Source organism: Pristiophorus japonicus, chromosome 3 (genome assembly GCF_044704955.1).
Source record: "Pristiophorus japonicus isolate sPriJap1 chromosome 3, sPriJap1.hap1, whole genome shotgun sequence".
Taxonomy (NCBI): domain Eukaryota; kingdom Metazoa; phylum Chordata; class Chondrichthyes; family Pristiophoridae; genus Pristiophorus; species Pristiophorus japonicus.
The window spans coordinates 145,277,354-145,302,368 of record NC_091979.1 but is presented as its reverse complement, the minus strand read 5'-3'; the positions used below and the strand labels follow the sequence as shown (position 1 = coordinate 145,302,368).

Here is a 25,015-nt window from a genome sequence, read left to right as displayed (position 1 = left end):
TATTTTGTTTTTATTTTTGGGCGGAGGAGCTGGGGAAGAACCGCTTCTGATTTACGGTGTGACTTAAGAATGTGTCCCTTGAAGGAACATTATCATCATTTTCTGTTGACCTTTTGAAGGCACTGACTTTGAATGCTTTAAGGCACGATAAGAACATGAATCCTCTTCAGTGCTGGTAATGTTTACCAGTTCTGCAAGGAAAGAAAGTGGTTGCAGCTGTTGTATGCAGGCTGTGTATTGTTGGCAAGAGACAGTCAAACACAAAGGAAGCATAGACAGTTGGAACAAAGACTAAAACAGTAATCAGCACCAAGTGTCAAAATCATTACACTGTGCATTTGTAGTTCATATCATTTCCTGTTTCCATGCAACTGCATTGAAGGATTGTTTATTATACATTTCTGGCCAGCCCCTCTGCTTAATGTACATTGTTCCTATTGATATTCTGACATATCTTTCCTTTCTAACGTCTTAAATCTATTTGATAGCATGTTGAGAAAAGCAATACCAGATTTATAGAATTAATTATAGCCAGTAATAGATTATTTTTGAACAATCTGGAAATTGCGGTCGGAGGATTGCCGCTGGCGTATGCCCCTGCAAGCTGAAAAAAAAACATACGAACTTACCCGGTGCCTCCGGAGCTTCGGACTCTTACGGTCCTGGGCCTGCAGGCAAATGCCTGCGTAAAGGCTCACGGATCCCAGGGGCGCATGCAGTTCGCAAGCGTCCCTGGAATCACGTGGGCCAGGCCAACCAATCAAAAAGGGGATTCCTATAATGCTTATGGGGAAATGGAATCCCCATAAGCATAATAGAAATTCCAAAATAAATAAAATATTATACCACTTAAATAAAATAAATGTTCAAAATTAATTAAAAGGCCCTTTAATTAAACATTTAAAATAAAAATTTAATTAAAAAAAAAATTTAAACATTTTAAAACGGGCCAAAATTTGCCTAAACCATTTTTAAATGTATTTGTAGGTTTAAATCATTTTTAAAATGTTATTTTAACATTTATTTTAACCCTTACATGGGTAAAAGACGGCCTTACGCCTGCTTTTACCAAGCATAAAAGTTTTGTGGGCATTCACTGGGCAGCAGTTGGGCAAATAGTCCAACTCTGCACCAGTGAAAGTGATTTTGTAGCGGAAGCGGTGAATCAATCCAAGCGAAACTTGACAGATCACAAATTCCATGGAAACCTGGAACTTAGGGGCCATTCTGAAGGCTTCCGACAGCGTCCGCGTGGCAATCTGAAAATGACCCCTTTATCCATGTTCTGTTTTCTGTCTGTTAACCAATCCTTAATCCATGCTAATACATTACCCCCAACCCCATGTACCCTTATCTTGTTTTAACAACCTTTTATGTGGCACCTTATCAAATGCCTTTTGGAAATCCAAATATTCTGCATTTACTGGTTCCCCTTTATCAACCCTACTAGTTACATCCTCAAAATACTCTAATAAATGTGTCAAACACAATTTAACTTTCATTAAAACATGTTGACTCTGCTTAACCATATTATGATTTTACCTTGTTACCAGTTCCTTAATAGTGAATTCCAGCATTTAAGGTGATTGATGTCAAGCTAACTGGCATGTAATTCCCTGCTTTCCCTCTCCCTCCTTTCATGAATAATGGGGTTGTATTTGTTAACTTTCAATCCGCTAGGTTCCTGAATCTATGAAATTTTGGAAGATTATAACCAATGCATCCACTATCTCTGCAGCCACCTCTTTCAGAAATATAGAAACATAGAAAATAGGTGCAAGAGTAGGCCATTCAGCCCCCTTCGAGCCTGCACCGCCATTCAAATGATCATGGCTGATTATGCACTTCAGTACCCCATTCCTGCGTTTTCTCTATACCCCTTGATCCCTTTAGCCGTAAGGGCCACATCTAACTCCCTTTTGAATCTATCTAATGAACTGGCCTCAACAACTTAATGTGGTAGAGAATTCCACATGCTCACAACTCTCTGAGTGAAAAAGTTTCTCCTCATCTCTGTCATAAATGGCTTACCCCTTATCCTTAGACTGTGACCCCTGGTTCTGGACTTCACCAAAATCGGGAACATTCTTCCTGCATCTAACTTGTCCAATCTCGTCAGAATTTTATATGTTTCGATGAGATTCCCTGTCATTCTTCTAAATTCCATTGAATATAAGACTAGTCGATCCAGTCTTAATATGTCAGTCCTGTCATCCAAGGAATCAATCTGGTGAACCTTCGCTGCACTCCCTCAATAGCAAGAACATCCTTCCGCAGATTAGGAGACCAAAACTGAACACAATATTCTAGGTGAGGCCTCACCAAGGCCCTGTACAACTGCAGTAAGACCTCCCTGCTCTTATACTCAAATCCTCTTGCTATAAAGGCCAACATGCTGTTTGCCTTCTTCACTGCCTGCTGTACCTGTATACTAACTTTCAATGACTGATGTACCATGACACCTAGGTCTCATTGCACCTCCCCTTTTACTAATCTGTCACCATTCAGATAATAATCTGCCTTCCTGTTTTTACCACCAAAGTAGATAACCTCACATTATACCGCATCTGCCATGTATTTGCCCACTCACCTAACCTGTCCAAGTCACCCTGAAGCCTCTTAGCATCCTCCTCACAGCTCACACTGCCACCCAGCTTAGTGTCATCTGCAAACTTGGAGATATTACATTCAACCCTAGGATATAAGATAGACTTGCATTCATATTTCATGACCACCGGACGTCTCAAAGCGCTTTACAGCCAATGAAGTACTTTGAGTGTCGTCACTGTTGTAATGGCCATCAGGTCCAGGGGATTTGTTGCCTCTTAGTCCCATTAGTTTCTCAAGTAGTTTCTCTATTGATATTCATTATTTTAAGTTCCTCACTGTCATTTAGCCCCTTGGTTCCCCACTATTTTTGGTATACTTTTTCTGTCTTCTACTGTGAAGACAGATACAAAATATTTGTTTGAAGTCTCTGCCATTTCCTTTTTCCCCAATATAATTTAACCTTCCTCAGCCACTAAGAGACCGTTTACTTTTGCTACTCTCTTCCTTTTTACATACTTGTAGAAGCTCTTTTAATCTGTTTTTGTATTTCTTGCTAGTTTACTCTCATTCTATTTTCTCTCCTTTTATCAATTTTTTGATCATCCTTTGCTGTTTTCTAAAGCTCTCCCAATTCTCACCATCAGTTTAAAATACAATAATTAAAAAGGCTAATGGAATGTTGGCCTTTATCTCGTGGGCTAGAATACAAAAGGGGTAGAAGTTATGCAACTGTTGTATAACGCTCTGATTAGACCCCAGCTGGAGTACTGCATTCAGTTCAAGCACCACACCTCAGGAACGATATATTGGCCTTGGAGAGTGCAGTGCAGATTTACAAGAATGGTACTGGGGCTAAAGGGTTAAATTATGAGTACAGATTGCACAGACTAGGTTAGTATTCCCTTGAACATAGATTAAGGGATGATCTAATTGAGGTATTTAAGGGGATTAAAAGTATTGATGGGTTATATAGAGAGCCAAAAATCCCTTTTCAGAATGGCAGGCAGTGACTAGTGGGGTGCCGCAGGGCTCAGTGCTGGGACCAAGCTATTTACAATATACATCAATGATTTATATGAAGGAATTTCTCCAAGTTTGCAGATGACACTAAGCTGTGTGGCGGTGTGAGCTGTGAGGAGGATGCTAAGAGGCTGCAATGTGATGTGGACAGGTTAGGTGAATGGGCAAATACATGGCAGATGCAGTATAATGTGAATAAATGTGAGGTTATCCACTTTGGTGGCAAAAACATGAAGGCAGAATATTATCTGAATGGCGGCAGATTAGTAAAAGGGAAGGTGCAATGAGACCTGGGTGTCATGGTTCATCAGTCATTGAAAGTTGGCATGCAGGTACAGCAGGCGGTAAAGAAGGCAAATGGCATGTTGGCCTTCATAGCTATGGGATTTGAGTATAGGAGCAGGGAGGTTTTACTGCAGTTGTACAGGGCCTTGGAGAGGCCTCACCTGGAATATTGTGTTCAGTTTTGGTCTCCTAATTTGAGGAAGGACATTCTTGCTATTGAGGGAGTACAGCGAAGGTTCACCAGATTGATTCCCGGGATGGTAGGACTGACATATGAGGAGAGACTGGATTGACTGGGCCTGTCTTCACTGGAGTTTAGAAGAATGAGAGGGGATCTCATAGAAATATATAAAATTCTGACGGGACTGGATAGGCTAGATGCAGGAAGAATGCTCCCGATGTTGGGGAAGTCTAGAACCAGGGGTCACAATCGAAGGATAAGGGCTCAGCCATTTAGGACAGAGATGAGGAGAAAGTTCTTCACTCAGAATGTTGTTAACCTGTGGAATTCTGTACAGCAGAGAGTTGTTGATGCCAGTTTGTTAGATATATTCAAGAGGGAGTTAGATATGGCCCTTACGGCTAAAGAGATCAAGGGATATGGAGAGAAAGCAGGAATGGGATACTGAGGTGAATGATCAGCCATGATCTTATTGAATGGTGGTGCAGACTCGAATGGCTGACTCCTGCACCTATTTTCTATGTTTCTAAAAGAAGGGGACATAACCTTAAAATTAGAGCTAGACTCTCCAAGCGTGATGTCCTGAGGCACTTCACACAAAGGATAGTGGAAATCTGGAACTCTCTTCCCCCAAAAAGCTGTTGAGGCCAAGTCAATTGAACATTTCGAAACTGAAATTGATTTATTTTTTAGGCAAGGGTATTAAGGGTTATGGCACCAAGGTGGGAGATGGAGTTAAGATACCAATAAGCCAAGATCTAATTGAGTGGTGGAACAAGCTTGGGGGGGGGGGGGGGTGGTGAATGGCTTACACCTGTTCCTATGATCCTATGACTGTTGAAAACAATCATGATTAACATTTAAATCCTAATTCTTTTGTTCTGTTTTTTTTTCTACTGATTTTTTATGCTGAATTAGAAAGAACAACAAAAGACGGAAATAAAACTTTCTTGATTTTAAGGTTATACTTGGAGGGATAGAATTTCCATGGGGGTTTGTCTGATCCTCTGCCATAACTTCAGAAGATGCTGAGAATCCCCATAGAAATTCAAACATCGTCTTAACATTAAAAAATTGCAATATTGAGAATAATCTAATCAACAGTAAGTTTTGATGAACCCTTATCAGAAAACCTGGCTTTCAGGGGGTTACTGAGCCTGATGATGTTTATGAGCTGAATTAACAAACCCAGTTGAAATGACAATCTCGCTTAAGCACATTGGTTGGATTTCTACTGATGACTCGAGGCATTTTTTACATTACTGAAATGCCATCAACTCCTGAATTGTAGGTCCAGCACATTCAATTGGCACTGCCAAAGGTGAACTTATTAGACTTTATTTCGTCGATGACATCAAATACTCACTTTTCCTGGGTCTCTCGATCTTCACCAGTATTACTGCCTTACACAGTGGGCCTCGTTAATGTGTTGGGCAGTTCAGTGTATACCTGTCCTTGCTTCATGATGCCCAATTTTGTTACAACACAAGCACATATAATGGGCTCGACAATCTCAGCATTTGTTTTTGGTCTGTGTTGATTTTTTTCTTCTAATTTATTTTTTGAATTAAAGAAAAGGAAACGAATCATTATACTATTGTGTACCTTGGCTAATTGGAAATGAACAATTTGGTAAATAGAAACCAGGGAGCCGAAATTGGCCCTTTCTATAAAGAGGCGGCCACGGGTCGATGCAGAGGGACCGCCATTTTTTTAATTGCCCTTCATCAGGTTTGGAGCAGTGTAGGAGACAGCTCCGCCCATTTTCCCACCATGTCTTGCACGCACTGACCCCTTACCGATTGCCCCTTTCCTGGAATTGCCCTGTGGGAGCGGCGCCACCACCGGTTGGTGCCCCCTACTATGTCCTTACTATACAGTATAAATGTACAGGAGGCCCATACTTGAGAAAAGGTCACTCTGTGACCAGTAAGCTTTATTCACCAGCACTGAAGTGATGAAGGTGGGTGGAGCTTCCCCATTTTACCTGAAAGTCCAGGTTGGGAGTGTCTCCCACAAGTTCACCACCTTGTGGTCAGTGTTCTCACGGTGTACAACTTAGGTCAGTTTATACATGGGTTATAATGACCGTTAAATACGTGACATCACCTCCCCCACAAAGTCTTATTGGGATCACAGGTTAAGTCTCTGGTGGTTTATGCTCCCTTGTAGAGCGCCTGAGTTGGGGCTCCGGTTGTTGGGCGCTGGCCTGAGTGTCTGCTGTTTGCGGTGCCTCAGGCCTGTCCGGACTGCCCACAGTGACTGGGCTCTCCTCCACTTGGTTCTGGTGTTCGGTCACCTGTGGAGGAGTGAACTCTACATCGTGTTCTTCCTCTGCTTCTACTGTGGAGTTGCAGAACCTCCTTTTTGTTTGATCCACGTGTTTGCGGCAGATTTGTCCATTGGTAAGTTTAACTACCAGAATCCTATTCCCCTCTTTGGCAATCACAGTGCCTGCGAGCCATTTAGGCCCTGCAGCGTAGTTGAGGACAAAGACTGGGTCATTGACATCAATACATTGCGCCCTCTCATTCCCATCATGGTAGTCACATTGTGACTGGCGCCTGCTCTCAACAATTTATTTCATGGTGGGGTGTATAAGGGATAACCTGGTTTTGAGCATCCTTTTCATTAGCAGCTCTGCGGGTGGGATCCCTGTGAGTGAGTGTGGTCGGGATCTATTGGCCAACAGGAGGCGTGATAAGCGGCTTTGTAGGGAACCTCCTTGGATTCTGAGCATCCCCTGTTTGATTATCTGCACTGCCCTTTCCGCCTGGCTGTTTGAGGCCAGCTTGAACGGTGCCGTTCTGACATGGTTGATACCATTTCCTGCCACGAAGTCCTGGAATTCAATGCTTGTAAAGCACGGGCCATTGTCGCTGACCAAGACGTCCGGTAGACCATGGGCGGCGAACATTGCCCGTAGACTTTCTACCGTGGCAGAGGATATGCTTGAATTGAGAATGTTACACTCGATCCATTTGGAGTCGGCGTCTACTACAACCAAAAACATTTTTCTCATGAAAGGACCTGCGTAGTCCACATGGATGCGTGACCATGGCTTGGCGGGCCAGGGGCTAAGGGGGGCTTCCCTAGGCGCATTGCCCAGCTGGACGCACGTGTTGCACCTGCGAACACAAAGTTCCAGGTCTACATCTATCCCTGGCCACCAAACGTGTCACCTGGCAGTTGCCTTCATCATGACAATGCCTGGGTGCTCATTGTGGAGTTCTCTGATGAACATCTCTCTGCCCACCTGGGGCATGACTACTTGGTTTCCCCACAGTAGGCAGTCGGCCTGAATCGAGAGTTCATCCTTGTGCCTGTGAAATGGTTTGATTTCCAAAGAGCATGCCCCATACGTGGCTGCCCAGTCCCCATTCAGGACACATTTCTTGACTAAAGACAGTAGCGGGTCTCTATTTGTCCAGACTTTAATCTGACGTGCTGTCATTGGTGAGCCTTCGCTTTCGAAAGCTTCAACAGCCATGACCATCTCAGCAGCATGCTCGGTTGCCCCCTTGGTGGTGGCTAGTGGGAGCCTGCTGAGTGCATCGGCGCAGTTTTCAGTGCCCGGTCTGTGCCGAATTGTATAGTCATAGGCGGCTAACGTGAGTGCCCACCTCTGTATGCGGGCCGATGCATTTGCATTTATGGCCTTGTTGTCAGCCAAAAGGGACATTAGGGGTTTGTGATCTGTCTCCAGCTCAAATTTCCTGCCAAACAGGTACTAGTGCATTTTTTTTACAGCATATACACATGCAAGTGCTTCCTTTTCTACCATCCCGTAGCCCCGTTCTGCCTGGGACAGACTTCTGGAGGCATAAGCTTCAGGCTGTAACTGACACTTGGCATTAACACACCCGATCCCATAGGACGATGCGTCGCACGTTAAAACGAGTTTCTTACATGGGTCATATAGCGTTAAAAGATTATTGGAGCATAACAAATTTCGTGCTCTATCAAAAGCTCTTTCCTGGCTGTTCCCCCCAGACCCATTCACGACCTTTGCATAGGAGCACGTGTAGCGGCTCTAACAGCGTGCTCAATTTGGGAAGAAAGTTACCAAAATAGTTCAGGAGCCCCAGGAACGAACGCAGCTCCGTCGTGTTATGGGGTCTGGGTGCTCTCTGGATCGGTTCTGTTTTGGACGCAGTAGGTCTGATCCCATCTGCTGCTACCCTCATCCCCAGGAATTCTACCTCTGGAGCTCAGAAGACGCACTTCGCGTTTTTCAGTCGCAGACCTACCCAGTCCAGTCTGCGTAGCACCTCCTCCAGGTTGCAGAGGTGTTCTTCAGTATCACAACCCGTGATGAGAATGTCGTATTGAGAAACCACTGTTCTTGGAATCGACTTGAGGAGGCTTTCCATATTTCATTGAAAGATTGCGGCAGCCGAGCGAATCCCAAACGGACATCTGTTGTACTCAAACAACTCCTTGTGTGTCGTGATGGTGGTCAGCTTCTTCAACTCACTCGCCAGCTCCTGGGTCATGTAAGCTGAGGTCAGGTCCAATTTTGAAAAAAGTTTGCCACCTGATAGCGTCGCAAAGAAGTCCTCCGCTCTCGGTAGCGGGTACTGGTCTTGGAGTGACACCCGATTGATGGTGACCACATATCCTGACCGACCCATCCGCCTTGAGCACTGGCACAATTGGGCTCGCCCAGTCACTGAATTCGACTGGCGAGATGATGCCTTCCCTCAGCAGGCGGTCCAATTCACATTCTATCTTTTCCCGCATCACATACGGCACCGCTCTGGCCTTGTGGTGTACTGGCCTGGCGTCCGGGTCTATGTGAATCACTAGCTTGGTCCCCATGAAAGTGCTGGGTTGAAATAGTGAGTCAAATTTGTCCAGGACCTGTGAGCATGATATTCGCTCCACAGAAGAAATTGCATTGACATCGTCCCATTTCCAGTTCATGACAGCCAGCCAACTCCTCCCCAGCAGTACGGGACCGTCCCCCAAAGTGGCAACCTGTTCTCTGAATCTTTGTGGGTCACGACTACCGTGGCGCTGCCTAGCACTGGAATGATCTCCTTTGTATATGTCCGTAGCTGTGCGTCAATTGGCAATAATTTTGGCCTCCTGGCCTTGGACGCCCACAACTTGTCGAACTGTTTGATACTCATCAGGGACTGGCTGGCCTCTGTGTCTAGCTCCATTGATACTGGGATGCCATTGAGGAGCACTTTCATCATTATCGGTGGCGTCCTGGTGTATGAACTGTATATGTGCTCCACATGAACTCGCTGAACTTCAGCTTCCAGCGATTTCCCCCAGTGTCCATTTGGCCTCGTAGGGCTTACATCGTCCCCGTCCTCCTTGTACATCAACCTGGCTACAGGCTTCCTGCACATACGCACCAAGTGACCGCTGACATTGCAGTTTCTGCAGGTATATTGCTGATACCTGCAAGCTCTGGCTGTGTGTTTGCCTCCACATCTCCAACATGAGCAGTTGTTGGAAACAAAAGATGCATTACCAGTCGATCGTCTCTGACTGTCTCTGTAACTGTCGTTAAGCGCACCATTAACAGGTGTTGATGGCCCCATTACTGGCCGCATTGTCCCTTGCAATGGCCTGAATCGCCATTCAGCTAGCCATTGTCTCTGTTGAATTTCCCCTTTGGGTTCAACTACATGCTCGGGCATGTCCAATTGCCCTTGTCTGCCTGGAGAACTGTGTGCCGCATTAACAATGTTGACTCCCTGTCCATTTGCTGCATTTAAACCAAGATTTTGTCAAACATTATTCTGGTCTTTTCCTCCCCTGGGATAAATGTCTGGGCCATCAAAGCCACTGTTTCCAGGGTCAAGTCTTTGGTCTCAGTCAGTTTCCTGAAAACCCCAGCGTGCCCGATGCCCTCAATAAAAGAGTCTTGCAGCATCTCCACTCTGCATGCATCTGGGAACTTACATAGGCTCGCCAGTCGCCGGAGATCTGCCACAAAGTCTGGAACGCTTTGCCCTTCTCGTCGCCGGTGCGTGTAAAATCGATGTCTCGCTATGTGCATGCTGCTCGCCGGTTTAAAGTGTTCCCCGATCAACTTACTGAGCTCTTCAAAAGTCTTGTCCGCCGGCTTCTCTGGCGCTAGAAGGTGCTTCATCAGGGAGTACATCCTGGATCCACAAACCGTCAGGAGATGAGCCCTGCGTTTGTCGACTGAATCCTGCCCCAGCCATTCCTTAGTGACGAAACTTTGCTGTAGTCTCTCAATAAAATCGGCCCAATCATCACCAACACAGTACCTCTCTTCTGTGCTGCTAGTGGCCATGCTCGCATGGTTTAAATCCTAGTTTCTCGTCACCAATAATATGTCCTTACTATACAGTATAAATGCACACGAGGCCCATACTTAAGAGAAGGTCACTCTGTGACCAGTAACCTTTATTCGCCAGCACTGAAATGATGAAGGTGGGTGGAGCTTCCCCTTTTATACCTGAAAGAATGTTCCCAATGTTGGGGAAGTCCAGAACCAGGGGACACAGTCTAAGGATAAGGGGGAAGCCATTTAGGACTGAGATGAGGAGGAATTTCTTCACCCAGAGAGTGGTGAACCTGTGGAATTCTCTACCACAGAAAGTTGTTGAGGCCAATTCACTAAATATATTCAAAAAGGAGTTAGATGTAGTCCTTACTACTAGGGGAATCAAGGGGTATGGTGAGAAAGCAGGAATGGGGTACTGAAGTTGCATGTTCAGCCATGAACTCATTGAATGGCGGTGCAGGCTAGAAGAGCCGAATGGCCTACTCCTGCACCTATTTTCTATGTTTCTATGTTTCTATGTAAGTCCAGGTTGGGAGTGGCTCCCACAGGTTCACCACCTAGTGGTCAGTTTATACATGGGTTACAATGACAGTTAAATACATGACACCCCCGACAGCTTTTGCTGTCAATACACTCTCTGTGGCTTGGTGGCACAGCTGTGCCACCAACAGGCAGCCTGGCACCTCCTCTTGGGTGTCAGGCCGCTGGCCCGGCCAAAACCTTCCCCGGTGGTCCAATGTTTGCCATTAAAGTGGCTGCAGAGTTCGCAGTGGCCCTCCCCTTTAACTGATGGGGAGGGACGTTGTGACTCATCAGCGCGATGACATCATCAGCATGGCGCTGATAACTTCTAGCATCGGCTACTCCGCCCCGCCCCCACTTCCACTCCACTTGTGATGGCTACCCGGCCTCCACTTCTGCCCCGATGATGAAACCACTGCCGTCCCACTTCAAAAAAACCCCCCCAAGTGTTGAATTTTGACGGTTAGGCCATCCCATGCATTAGGGTGACCGGAGCACTTCAAGAGCGGTAGGTGCGACTCTTTTTGGACGGTGAGTAATTTCGGCCCCCAGATCTTCATTTTCTGAATGGACCTCCAATGGATAATATACTGGAGGCACAAGATACTGTAAGTGTAGGGGAACAGCCCACAAAGGTTGGTTGGCATTATAACCCTGAATAAACATAAAAGAACCTTCAAAAGCTCCCAAGATTTCACCAATGGTGGTCAGAATTGATGGGCAGCTTGCAGTGGCCAGGAGGAAATTTCCAGATGTTCCTTCCCATTGGTAGGGGTCTGGTCTCTATTTGGTGGCACTCTACAGCATGTGGCAGAGGTCAGTGACACAAAGGGGGAAGTATTAGAAGTTTCATATTGCCTTTTTTATTAACCTCTCTTTCTCGCCAATTTTTTCCTTCCTTTCATCTGCTGAAGTCATTGACCCTTCGCTGGTTTAATGGGTGCTAGTTACGCAAGTGGCTACTCTTCAACTGTGAACTTTGAACTTTGTAGCAGTTATTGGCAGCCTATTCTACCATAGGGGTCTTTGCAACTGAGTCCAAACCTGTCCTCTGTCGATTTCAGAGGCCCATGTACTTCGAGCATAGATCACTTTCCCTTAACCAGCGGCTCTGAGGCCAATTGTAGTATGCCCACCCCTACTGTGTCTTAGATCAGCTAACCCAACACAGACCTAGAATCAAATCTGTGACTTTCTTGGTCTCTGTGGGTCAGATGCTTTTTGTATAAAATTGCTGAGCCATTATGAGAGCATTACTGCCTCTTTTGTAATTGGAATACTAATGGTAAGACTCATGCTTTAAGATTATAATGTGTTTATTAAAGAATCTGTGGGGTGAAATCATACATTATGATATTAGCACACGAACATGTTAACATGTTTCTGGCTTCTATTTTAATGGGGAAGTTAACCCACATTTTCATGAAAATAGCAGATAAAGGAATTTTATACAAGAGTATCAAATTACTATCATCACATCGGATGATTTCACCCCAGAGCAGTTTTAAGTTTTTGCCCTAAAATATCTGACTCATGCTGGCATATGTTTCACTGGTACTGCTTATCATACGTCTCAAGTGTTGCATCCACAGCAGGAGACTATGGGCTAGATTTTCCACTTTTGTGCTTATCACCCAACAATGGGCGTTACTTCTGGCATGGACGGTAAAAATGAGTTTTCAGATTGCCAGCTTCTCGCCCATTCTCATAGCACCTAATCTCCATTTTTTAAAATGGGCGTTACCGCGAGCGATATGAAATGAGCAGTAGCGTTAAATCCCGCTGACCTTCTGCCGTAAAGTGTCACCGTCCTTAACAATGGCATGGCAACGCTTGATTCCCGCAATTCAGGAGGTCAAGGGTCATCATAACATACACAGAAGAGGTAGACAGAGAGACAGGGAGATCAAAGGGAGTGAAGGCGTATCTGGGTGTGGTGTGGCTGCTTTGGGAGGAAGGAGGGAGACTTTAGAGCTTCACAGCAAGTAGGGAAAGAAAAATTAGCTGTTACCAGCCACATATTTGTCTGAATTTGGCCTATAATGGAGGGAGGGGAGGAGGCATCACAGCACGCTGTGGAGACTGACGCTGGAAAGAGCAATGAGGCGGGAGAGGAGCACATTGGAGGGCGCAAAAGAGCCAAGAGGTTCTCGGATGAGGCAAATGTTTCCTTCCTGCACAAAGTCAAGTTACGCTGGGGTAATTTGACACAGGGAGGACATGGGAAGCCCACCCAAAGGCCTACCAGAAGATATAGACCAAGATAGCAGAGGTGGTCTCGTTAGTGACCAACGAGGTTCGTAAGGACAACCAATGCCGCAAACGATGGAATGACCTTGTGGGATCCGCAAGAGTAAGTATTACATTGATTTACATGTACTTAATGTATTTATATAATTTGATTTGTAAGTGCCATGAGTGACTATCATCAGATGTTAGGTCTTTCACTTTTACCGGGATAGTTGTACTCAAAGCCTGCTGTCACGGTGCACGTCTTTAGGTAAAGAATGATCATTTTCATAATAATCATGATTACATCTGTCGGTTATGTGTTGTATCAGTCTCTGTAACAGTACCTTGCAATGATATCATGCAATGATCTCATGCCATGTCGTCCTGTCACCTTTCACAGAAGAAGCTATCGATGATGAGGTCCATGCAGAGGCGAATGGGTGGGGGAGCCACCAGTCCCTAGCGACATCACTGACATGGAGGAGCGTGTGCTCGCACTCGTGGGGGAGCACATCCGGACAGCCACGGAAGCATCTGCAGAACCTGAAGTGATGCCATGTGAGTAAAGCTTACACCATTGTGTAATGTAAAGTCAATAGATGCCACACCCACTCATATCCGACCAGTCATATATGATAGATGATTTCGAAAATTGTCATAGAAATAATGCTGGCCGAATGAAAATCATTGCAATGCTAATGTGTTGATGGTCATGAAATGTGATGTCTGTGATGATTTTGATAGTGGTGGAGCTTTTGTCGTGCATATGCTGTGTGTAGTGCTGGACTCACCTTGTGACCCTAGCACCCCCTTCTCTAATAACCTAATTTGTGTTTTGCAGCTCAGCCAGCAGTGCGGCCCCAGGCAAGACCACAGAGGCCAGAAGGTGGAGGCCCCGGGCCCAACTCTCTGGACGATCCTGCATCTGGTGCTGAGGAGCTCCAATTCTTGCCTGTCAATCCACTGGTTCTGTTCTCCAAGGATGAGAGCGCAGACTTTGAGGAACCTGCATTGCCACGCTCCAGAAGCCATTCCACCCCAAGGCCATCTAGTGATCCTCCGGTCATTCCCGCCTCCACTCTAGAGGTACTGGCCACAAGCACCTCGCCACAGGGCACCCCATTTGTCTCCAGGACGGCGCCGATCCCGCAGAGGCCTCGTGGATGTGGCAGGTCTGGTCCATGAGCGCCACATGAGAGCAGAAAGATGGTACAGTTGTCCAGGAGGACTGTAAACATTGGTGACCAGCTCCTCGAAGCATTGGGGGGCATATCCCGACAGCTGGCCACCATGATCGAGTACATTCCATGGGTGGTGGAGGCCCTGGATGCGATAGCGAAGAACACTGCTGGAACAGGCATCCCAGTTATCCCAGAGGACGGCACTCCACCCCTAGGTTCTGCACCACCACTGCGAACGACAGATGAGAGCAAGGACCAAGATCCTGCTTCTGCATTAGAGAATATTGTCTCCTCAGCACCCCCCGCTCCCGTACCCGTGAAACCATCCCCCCCAATGAGGCACCGCCTGAGGAGCTCCTCGACCAGGTGCCGTGGATCGAGGAGGGAAAGGGGTAGAAGTGGGGAGATGAAGGGGAGGGGGAAAGGAAAGTGAGGTGCATGTCCGCAGGTGATGGCTGTGTTATATCTCCATCTGGGTGTATGCAATTTGTTGCAATGTATGGGAGCTGGGAACCACCCTCCTGCTTTGCCTTTGTATTCTGTGTTGCTGGACATGTTGAACATTTGATTGCTGTCAATGGTGGAAAAAGTGGGGTGTAGGCAGGGGTTAGGTGTTATTGCCTGTGATACTTATGATTTCAGATCAATGTTGGTCTAATTTTTTTTTAATTGAACATAACCTTGTTTTGCATTGTCTCAGATCGCTGGACTGGTATACATTGATGTTTCCTTAACATGAAAGGGTTAAATACATCTTAACTTCAATCAACATAAACTTTAACTGGCACCAAGGTGATGGGCACCATTGGTGTCTGAGCTGCACACACACAGCAGTGTGTCAGCGTTGTCACTCACATCAACGTTCTTTCAGGCAAATCGTTCAGATATTAGCTCCTCACGTAAGAGTCTTGCAGCTACGTAGCCACCATGGGCCCTTTTCCGTGGTCTGGAGGGGGGCGTGGGCATGGCTGCATAGCCAGCCTGATTGCCTGGCCCTAGGTCATCGTCCAGCCCCTTGTCGTCCTCTTCTTCTCTCTCCTGCGGTGGAGCATCAGTGCCTTCTGGCAATTCTTGGCCCCTCCTGATAGCCAGGTTGTGCAGCATCGAGCACACGACCATGAATTTGCCTACTTGCTCAGGGTTGTATTGTAGCTCCCCTCCCGAGTGGTCCAGATATCTGAAGCGCTGCTTAAGCACAGTTATTGTTTTCTGGACCACATTGCGTATGTCTCTGTGGCTCCGATTGTATCGCTTCTCAGCCTCGGTGTGGGTGTCATGCGGTGGGGGGGGCGGTGTCATCAGCCAGTTGGCTTAGCCATATCTGTTATCACCAAGCATCCATTCTTGTCCTTGTGGCTGACTCTTAAAGATGTCAGAGACAGCGTTCTCACGCAGGATGTGAGCCTCATCGAAGGTGCCCGGACATTTCGCATTCACTGCCAGTATGATCTGGTTGTGGTCGACAACTAGTTGGACCTTCAGGGAGTGAAATCCTTTTCTGTTACGAAAACACTCCGGGTCTTGAGAAGGTGGCCGCATTGTGATGTGAGTGCACTGTATAGCTCCCTGCACCCTGGGGAACTTAGTAATGCGGTCGAATGCTCCAGCCCTGTCAGTCTGAGCCTCCATGGTCATGTTGAAGCTGATAAAGTCCATCCTTCTCGTGTAAAGGGCCTCCGTGACCTGTCGAATGCAGCGATGGGTTGCATGGTGAGATAAAGGGGAAATCTTGACCGCGGAGGCCCGAAAGGAACCGGACGTGTAGAAAGACAGTGCCGCGGTGACCTTGACCTCGACCGACACTGATGTCCTGATGGCAGGCTGCACTGATGAGCTCACATATTTCATTGATCACCACCTTGTGGAAGTGCAGTCTCCGAAGGCAGGTGTGGTCGTAGATGTCGAGGTAAGACCTCTTTTCCTTGTATGTGCAGGGTGTGTATGGTCTGGCCCTCCTCATTCTTGAACATCTTAAATTGGGGACATAATGATGTGCATCACACATTGAGCCATCTGCACTCTGCAGCATCTGCATGTTAATCGATGCAGGCTGAGAAATGGCTGGCCCCATTGCAATGAAAGTATAATAGTGATTGATCAGAAGCAATGATTTCCTCACTAAAATACACCGAGAGTAAAGCCCCCAAAAGTTCAGAGTCAGAAAATATGTCAGTTGAGATGGTCACTTCACCTGAGAAGAACTCCAGAGTCAATGCAAACTCCCCCGAAGTTTAAGCATCCTTTTGAATGAAGCGACCTGCGATTTTAAAAAATGGTATCCACACCGCTGGTGTTCATTCAGAAAAGTTCCACTTTTTCTCGGCATTTTTTTGGCGAGCGATATTGTGGGCGATATGTGTGTGAGGTGGTGAAAGTGACGGTGGGCGATCTCCAGGGCGTTAGTTTCACCAAATTTGCTCTTTACAACAAAAAAAAGTGAGCGGGCGGTATTATTGAATCACGGCATTAATTCCGAGCGGAAAGTAACGCTGGGCAATATTGTGGCCGTTGATTTTGCCGATTCTGATGATTCCACCCAAAAAAAGTGGGCGGGCGGTAATATTTTTTCCCACCGTTAAGCACATGGGGAAAGTAACGCTCGGTGATAAGTTTCCTAAAAATGCCCGTCGGCTTCTATTTTGTGCCAAAATGGCCGATATATGGGCATTCTACATCATTTCAGCGGTAAAATGGGCGTTAAGTGGGCATTAAGCATGCAAAAAAAATTGGAGGTTCTAGCCCCATGTATTTAAATGACATTGAGTTAGCCATCGTGCCAGGGTCTCAATGTCCTGCTTTTGGCCACAGGAGTCATTTGAAAATTATAGTTAAAAAGCCTCAATCGATCGATTGATCTGAGAAAGTGGACATTGCAAGCTGCACTTGAGAAACTGATAGATAATGTGTGATTTTCCCTTAAACATATCAGGAGTAAGTTTACAAGTCTATGCTGCTGGCAACTGCTTTACCCACCAGCAGTGAAGATTGGAAATTTGGACAAGCATTACCGAGCACATTCCTGAAATTCTGATATGTGACGTCGATGTCAATTTTCCCAACAGCAGTGTGGACTCATAGAATTGCCCCGTGTAATCTCTAGAAAAATAACGGCTTGGAATTTGCTCTCAGCAGCAAAGGAACGGCACTCGCTATTCACCTCATTGACAACTGCCCACAGACTTTTCGTGGGGTCGTGGATGAGATTTCCACTAATTCGGCATCTGTTTTAGTGGGGTGTCTGTGAACATGGCAAGAAACAGCGAGGCTTTTCAACCAATCAGATTGAAGAATCCTCACTGAGACACGCTGAGTCCAAACCAGGAAGTATAAAGCAGGAAATATAAATTAGATTGAAATCATGTACAGGAAGCAAAATAAATATTGGGGAACACAGATGAGATTAAGAGGGAGAGATAAAAGACAGCAGAAATAAATTTTAAAAATGTACTTTTTTTTAAGTCTCCAACATTAATTTTCTTCTGAGGAAATGAGACTCCACACTTGCAAAATAAAATTTTCAGGGCCAGAGAGGTTGTTCATCAGTAATTATCACTTAGTACGCCATTAAAAACTCACTCACTCACTCCTGAATGCAACAGCCCTAACTTTTTCAGCTGTTTTTAGTACAGAACTATTGGGCAAATACAGCAAGTTCATGCCACTGCAGTCATTTCAATGTTGAATCTATCAGCGAGGGTGACAATAGCACACCCTGTGGAGAAGCAGGGTATCTTTGACAATAACTTCTGGAATTTCATGTTTAACTGCACATGTGCTGACATCAGAAGTTGCTGTCAGATTTACCCTGTAATAACAGTGAGGACTGTTAGCCTTGCCGTTATTACTGCAGCAAAATCCAGGCCAACATAAAATCTTTGCAGTCACAGTATTGGTTGAAATTTTAGAAATAGAACAAACTTACTGAGCCCTGCAATCATCCTCCTCTCCAGGTCAGATGGACTAATTGGTCTCCAGTGTCAGTTATGGACAAACTCTTAGAATCCATATTATTCAAAATTAAATTAGTGATTAATTTAGATGCAGAAGGGCAGTCAGCATTTATATAGCACCTGTTTACATCTTCAGAATATTCCAAAGAGCTTCACAACCAATGAATTATTTTTGTTCTATCTTTATTTTTTGACAAAGTCTTCAGTGACATTGTTGTTGGTGTGTTGCAAAGAGTCGAAGCTGCCACTGCTACAAAGAATGGGTGATTATAACGTGGACTGTGGCTTTGATAATTATATATAGCAAAAAAGGTTTCTTCTTGTAGTGTGCCCACAATTCAGTCTGAGCTGAAGATCGGGGTGCTTGCAAGGCTCAGCAGTAAGTTTTCTTTTTAAAATGTTGACCATACTGATTGATGGGAAAAGCGTTGTTATGATTTGGGTAAATTCCACGTTGGATAGGTAATTTATAAGCTGGTGCTGCCGGCAGCACTTATCAAGAAATTCCAACATGCGCTGGGCAGTGCTTGCAAGCACTTAAACTAAGTCAACAAAGATTTCATTGCTGTGAAGGGTTGAAGAACTTAAGTAATATAAAAATATATAAATAAAATGGAACAAGAATTGTCATTCAGGGATTTCTATCAGATTTCCCACGCAGAGCAAAACTTTTCCAGTCACAAACAGTTTCCAGTTTTCAAAATTATTCCTAAAGCAGCAAGGGGAAATCCCAAGCTGCACATAAGTTGAATGGAAAACTAGAATGTGTTTATTTCATTTTCATTAAGAAAGCAGTGAAAAAGGGGTAAAAAGTAAGGCAAGGCAAATAAACATCGAATAGTTGATATCTCACACTTTGGGAGACAGTACGGCACATGTCGGGGCTCTGGGTCGCTCATTGCAATCAAGCGATTAAGAGGAATGCCAACTACCCCTCACTCAAGTGAAAGTGCTTCAGGCAAGAGCCCAGAAAGTAACTGTTCTCATCCAACATTCACACACACACTGGATAGTAATCAAGAGTGGGAATCCAGGTTGATTTGTTCTCTCTCTCCTTCCTAGTTTAAGACTGATGGGACCAATTATAGTGCTAGTACCAGTACTTGGCCGCGATTTCACGAGACCGGGCGGCCAGCATTGGTGGAGTGTGGGAAACCCGCTTCCAGCACCATCCCGTCCTCTGGAAGCAATCTTCCGATCATAGTTAAGCCCGCCCTGCGAGGTCCCCAACAATCAACAGGAAGCGGGTCTGATGATGTTATTTGATGAGCGTCATCAGCCGTTTTCCTTAAAGGGACCATGTGCAAATATCCTTTGAGATTTATGCTGTCAGTGTTCAACAGCACTGAGCTGCTACAAACACTGACGAGCACTGCATAGAGGTGCATGGTTGCACTTAGACTCTCCCATGACTCCCTCCATATGCTTATGGAGAGAGTCACAACACACAGTGATGTTTTCTTCCCTTCCAGTGGGCGGAAGAGACCTCTACAGGAGCCCAACGCAACCTGGTTGCACATTGCACAGGAGAGCACAAGCAGGGATGTCATCAGAAGGACCTGGCTGCAGTGGTGCAAACTTTCAATGATCTTTGTAGATCACGAAATGTTACTGCAAAGTCCACACTCCACCTCATCCTGCTGTGCGACTCATCATATCCCCATCACTCTGCCTTCCCTACTCTATCTCTGCACATTCTTACACACACCAACTTACCTTGCACCTCCACCTATCTCTCCCTCTCAATCTACATTATCAGTTCCTCATTGCACTAGCCACCCCTCACACTCACCCTCATCCTTGTCCAATCATACCAACTAACAACATACAAGGGTAGGCACTTAGGTCCTTTAGCCAATGTTCATGTAAAGTTTATGTTGATGTGTTGGCAAACATTAAAATCTTTATTTTCAACACTTTGCATTCTTGGACAGATTTGTGGGCACCTTTGGAAGTGGCTTAGTGATATGTAGTGAATGGTGAGATATAATGATACCCCCCGCAATGGTCATGAATGTGAAAGGAATGGCTTGGGCATTGCAGGGCTGCTTTATGGAGCTGGTGTGGGGTGGTGCCAAGCTGGCACAGCATGTGGCAGCCAGGGTGTACATCATCAAGTGAAGTAAATATGCCATGGTGAAGCCATCCATGGCCTCCCGGACAGCAATGTGGTCGGGTGCTGATGCCCTGTGTCCTGTGCAGAATCAGTTGATTGCAGAGAAGGTTATGTTGTTGTTGGTGATGCTGGTGTGTTTAGTGATGTTGGAGCTGATCGTGGTGGGATTCTGAGGACCAAGCTTAGAATTTTTCAAGGGCACCAATGCTGCTGAAATAGATGGCAGGTGAGGTTGAGATGACAGAAGCGATCAGTCAATGGGGAGAGAGGTTGTTCCAAGGAGGTGACAGTGAGTAGAGAGTTCACTGCAAACATTTCCAAACTGCATACAGCTCAAAAGTATCTTCTGAATCCTGAAGGCTTCAGTTTCTGATATTGGAAAGTGAACAGCTGTGAAATGGTAGCTTTTATACCACTTTTGCAACTGTCAACTAGTCAAAGTAATGGAGAGTAATGGAAAACCCGACACACTTACCTGGCGTGTTCCCCGAGGGACGACAAACTCGTCAAAAGGTTGCTAAAATTGCAAGTACCTGCTTTTAATCCTCTTATGTAGCATTCCACTACCTGTTATCTACCCTAATTAACTGGCCCGCCGCTTGATGTTGGGTCTGTGATACACAGGTAGACCCAACAGTTGAGAAACTGACACTGAGGCGGGTTCAGAGCGGACTTCCGCCCCCTGTCAATTAGGGCCATTTTGACAGCAGCCCGCATCCAAACCCGCAATCACAGAGCTGGGAAGATTTGACCCACCAAGTCTGTGCCAGGGCAATAGGGAGGAAATTTCCAGGGGTCAGTAGGCGCAATCGATGGCGGATAGGGTGGGAAGTGTTTTTTATTGATAGCTGTTCGGTACCCCAGTGTCAACCCGCTGCCATGCGCCTTTACCAAATGTCGAGTCTGTCAGTGCTGAGCAGACCTGAAACGCAGCGGTGGGGAGGCAATTCAGGTCATTATCACCTTGTTAACAGAGGATTAATAACTATTTTGAGCTCACCTTTAGAATTTACCAGCTCGCCAATGGGATCCATGCTGCTCGGGGATCACGTCTGTTTAGCTGGGCAGGAGTTGAATGGCCATGGAATCATCTCATTACTTGACAGCTTGAAATGTGCTATCAAAGCTCTCACCTCACAGCTGTTTACTTTCCAAGTTCAGAAGCTGTTGCTTACTGCATTTCAAAGACAGATTGAGCATTATGCAAGATGGAAGTGTTTGGAGCAAACTCTGTTTCCAATGTCACCTCATTGGAACAACCTCTCTCATCATTGACAGATTGCTTCTGTCAGCTCAAGTTCACCTGCCATCCATTACATCAGAATGGGTACGGTTTATACTGTCTCACCTTGGTCCTCAGAATCTGACCACGATCAGCTGCAACACCAGCATCACCAACAACACCAACCTTCTTCGCAATCAACTGATGCTGCACAAGACAGAGGGCATCAGCACCCAACCACATTGCTGTCAGGGATAGCCTCACAATGGCCAGATTTACATTACGTGGTGCTGCACACCCTGGTTGCCACATGATGCGCCAGTCTGGCACCATTCCACACCAACAACTTAAAGCATTTCTACAATGCCTAAGCCATTCCTTTCACACTCATCAGCATTGCAGGGGGTGCCATTATGTCTGTACATTCACTGCAACTCACTAAGCCACTTCCAAAGATGCACACAAATCTGTCCAATAAAGCAGTGTTTAAAATAAAGATTTCAATGTTTGACAGCACATTAACAGAAAATTCACATGAACATTAGCTAAAACACACAAGTGCTTGCCCTTGTGTGTTGTTAGTTGGTATGATTGCACTAGGGTGAGGGGTGGCTAGTGAAATGGGGAACTGATAATGTAGATAGAGAGGGATGGGTGGAGGTGCAAAGTAAGCTGGTGTGAGTGAGGATGTGCAGGAGTAGAGTTGGGAAGGCAGATTGATGGAGATGTGATAAGTGGCACAGCAGGATGAGATTCAGTGTGCCTTTTGCAGTAATGGTTTGTGATCCACTGAGATCATTGAAAGGTTTGCTCCACTGCAGCCTGGTCCTCCTGACGATATCTCTGCTTGTGCCCTCCTGTGCAATGTGCAACCAGGTTGCATTGATGTCCTGGGGAGGTCTCTTCTGCTCATTGGAAGGGAAGAGAACCTTGCTGTCTGTTGTGACTCCCTCCATAAGCATATGGAGGGAGTCATGGGAGAGCCTAAGTGCAGCCTCGTCAGTGTTGGTAGCAGCTCAGTGCTGTAGAACACTGACAGCATAAATCACAAAGGAAATTTGTGCACGGTCCCTTTAAAGAAACCACCTGATGATGCTCATCAAATGACGTCATCAGACCCACTTCCTTCAATTGGCCGGGAACCTCATTGGGCGGGCTTAACAAACCCCATTAAGGGAAAGTCATGTCGGAGGTCGGGATAGAGTCAGCAGCGAGGCCGCTACCCGCCACCAATCCACCACGGACCTGCCGAGGTCAGGAAAATTGCTGTCGTACTCCTTAGTCTCTCGCTTCATGTATTTGTCTACTTATCCTTTCAAAGATGCAATGGTTTCTGCCTTAACTAATCCCTTTGGCAAAACTGCCATGCTATAACAAATTTTTGTTGAAGAAATTTCTCCTAACTGCTCTCCTCACTCTCTTAGTGACTCCCCAACTAAAATACATATGTATTTCCCTATTCACCTAATTAAAACCCTTCATATACTTTTTTTAAAACTTTCTCTTCTTAACCTTCTTTATTCCATGGGAAATAGTCCCAGAATGGTAAGTCTCTCTCTTCATGACTATAATTTCCCAACCTTAGTATCATCCTCTGAAACTTCACTGTACACACACTATGGGGCCAAAATTGCCCTCCGCCACAAACGGGGCACACCTTCCGTTTTTCAAGTGTTCGGTCCGACCCAAGGTGGACAATCGGGGAAATTCAGCGCTTTGTTATTTTTTGGAGTGGGGCAGATGTGGGGTCGTCAGCAGGGCGGAAGTGCAGGCGGGTCGGATTGGCCATCGCTCCGAGTCATCAGCACCGCACTGATGACGTCAGTGCATCGCTGATGGCGTCAGAATGACCCTCCCCTTCTGTTGCGAGCTCTGAAAAGTTTTTAGTTAGGTCCACTGGGCCACTAGGGAGGGTTTCAGCTGGGCCAACGGCTCGGCACCCAAGAGAAGGTGCCAGGCTGCCTGCTGGCGGCCCGGCCGAACCCGTGTGCATAATTGTGGGCCTGACTTGGCAGCCAGCCAACAATAAAAAATAATATGGTGTCGCCAGCAGTATGACCTCCCCTTTAAGGGCGGACATGCCGCCCACCCACATACAGCTTCCCGTTGGGGAAAGCTGTCACTGGCACCGACCGGCAGCAGCGCCGCTCCCGCGGGGCAAATCCGCACGAGTCAATTTCCCACGAAAGTCAGAAAGAGGGTCGTTGCAGGAAAACGGGCGGTGCGGAAACCCGTTGCCGCTGCTTCTGTCCCGGGGACAATTTCGGAAGGGTTGGCCGATCCTTCTGCCCCCGGTCGGTAAGGCCTCTCCGCTCCATTCCCACCTCTTAGAGGCGGTAATGGACCTTTTATAGAGGGGACAATTTCAGCCCCTATGGCTTTAATGTCCTTTCTATAATGGGGCACCACAAACTGCACAGACTCTGACATAACCATTGCCTTGTACAAGTAATCATTTTACACTTGTACTCTATATACCTTTATTTATAAAACCAAAAAATATTACTACCTTTTTAAATGGTATTACCTACCTGCACCAACACATGTAAGGGTCCCAAACCGAACTGTTGCACAGAGCTCCAGCAAGTCAAACATCGCTCCTGACTGAGTCAGAAGATTGTGGGTTCACTTCCAGTCCAGAGATGTGAGAATATAATCTAGGCCGACACTTCAGTGCAGTGCTGAGTGAGTGCTGGACTGTTGGAGGTGCTGTGCCCTGGTTAAGATGCTCAACTGATGCTGTGCCTGCTCTCCCAAGTGGGCATAAAATATATCATGGCACTATTCTAGGAAGTGCAGAGAAGTTTTTCCAGTGTCCTGTCCAACATTTATCCCTCAACCAACACTTGAGTGACAAATGAATGTGAGTTTTTTCTCATTGTTGTATGTAGACACTTGCTGTGAGCAAATTAGCTGCCATGTTTCCTTACATTACAACAGTGACTACACTTCAAAGGTAATTTGTTGGCTGTGAAGCATTTTGGGATATCCCGAGGATGTGCTATATAAATGCAAGTTGGTTTTTAACTGGTGTTAGACTAGTGTATATTTGCTCAGTTTATCCTCTACCTTCTTGTGCTTCAATGTCTGCCCTTGAATCCAGGAACAATTTGCATATCTAAATAAATCCACTAGCTTGGCATAGACTGGAATCAAACCTTGGACCTTCCAGATCTGCATTGCTCATTTCCATAGTGGGAAGTGCAGAGAACAACTGAACCATTCGAGCTACCTAGATTCAGTCATATTTAAGGTAATTCAGAATATAACCTCTAGGATCACCCTGACCATAGCCCAGCTCCATATAAAGTAAAAATAATGTAATAATGCGTGGTATATGCATGCAGTAATAGCATATGTTGTAGCTGATTACACCAGCAATTTATCATTCAAAGTCCAGTTACATGTTAAGGTCTCCCAGTACCTTCTTTTGAATCTGCTTATTGCAAATGAAATCTTCGTTTAAACTTATTTAACACATA

At 45.8% G+C, this 25,015-nt stretch overlaps 1 protein-coding gene across 1 annotated transcript in view; it reads left to right on the top strand.

The window, feature by feature from the left end:
* tmeff2a (transmembrane protein with EGF-like and two follistatin-like domains 2a) overlaps positions 1-25,015 on the top strand; it is a 100,914-nt gene that overhangs the window by 52,154 nt on the left and 23,745 nt on the right. The gene's annotated exons all lie outside the window — the stretch shown is intronic.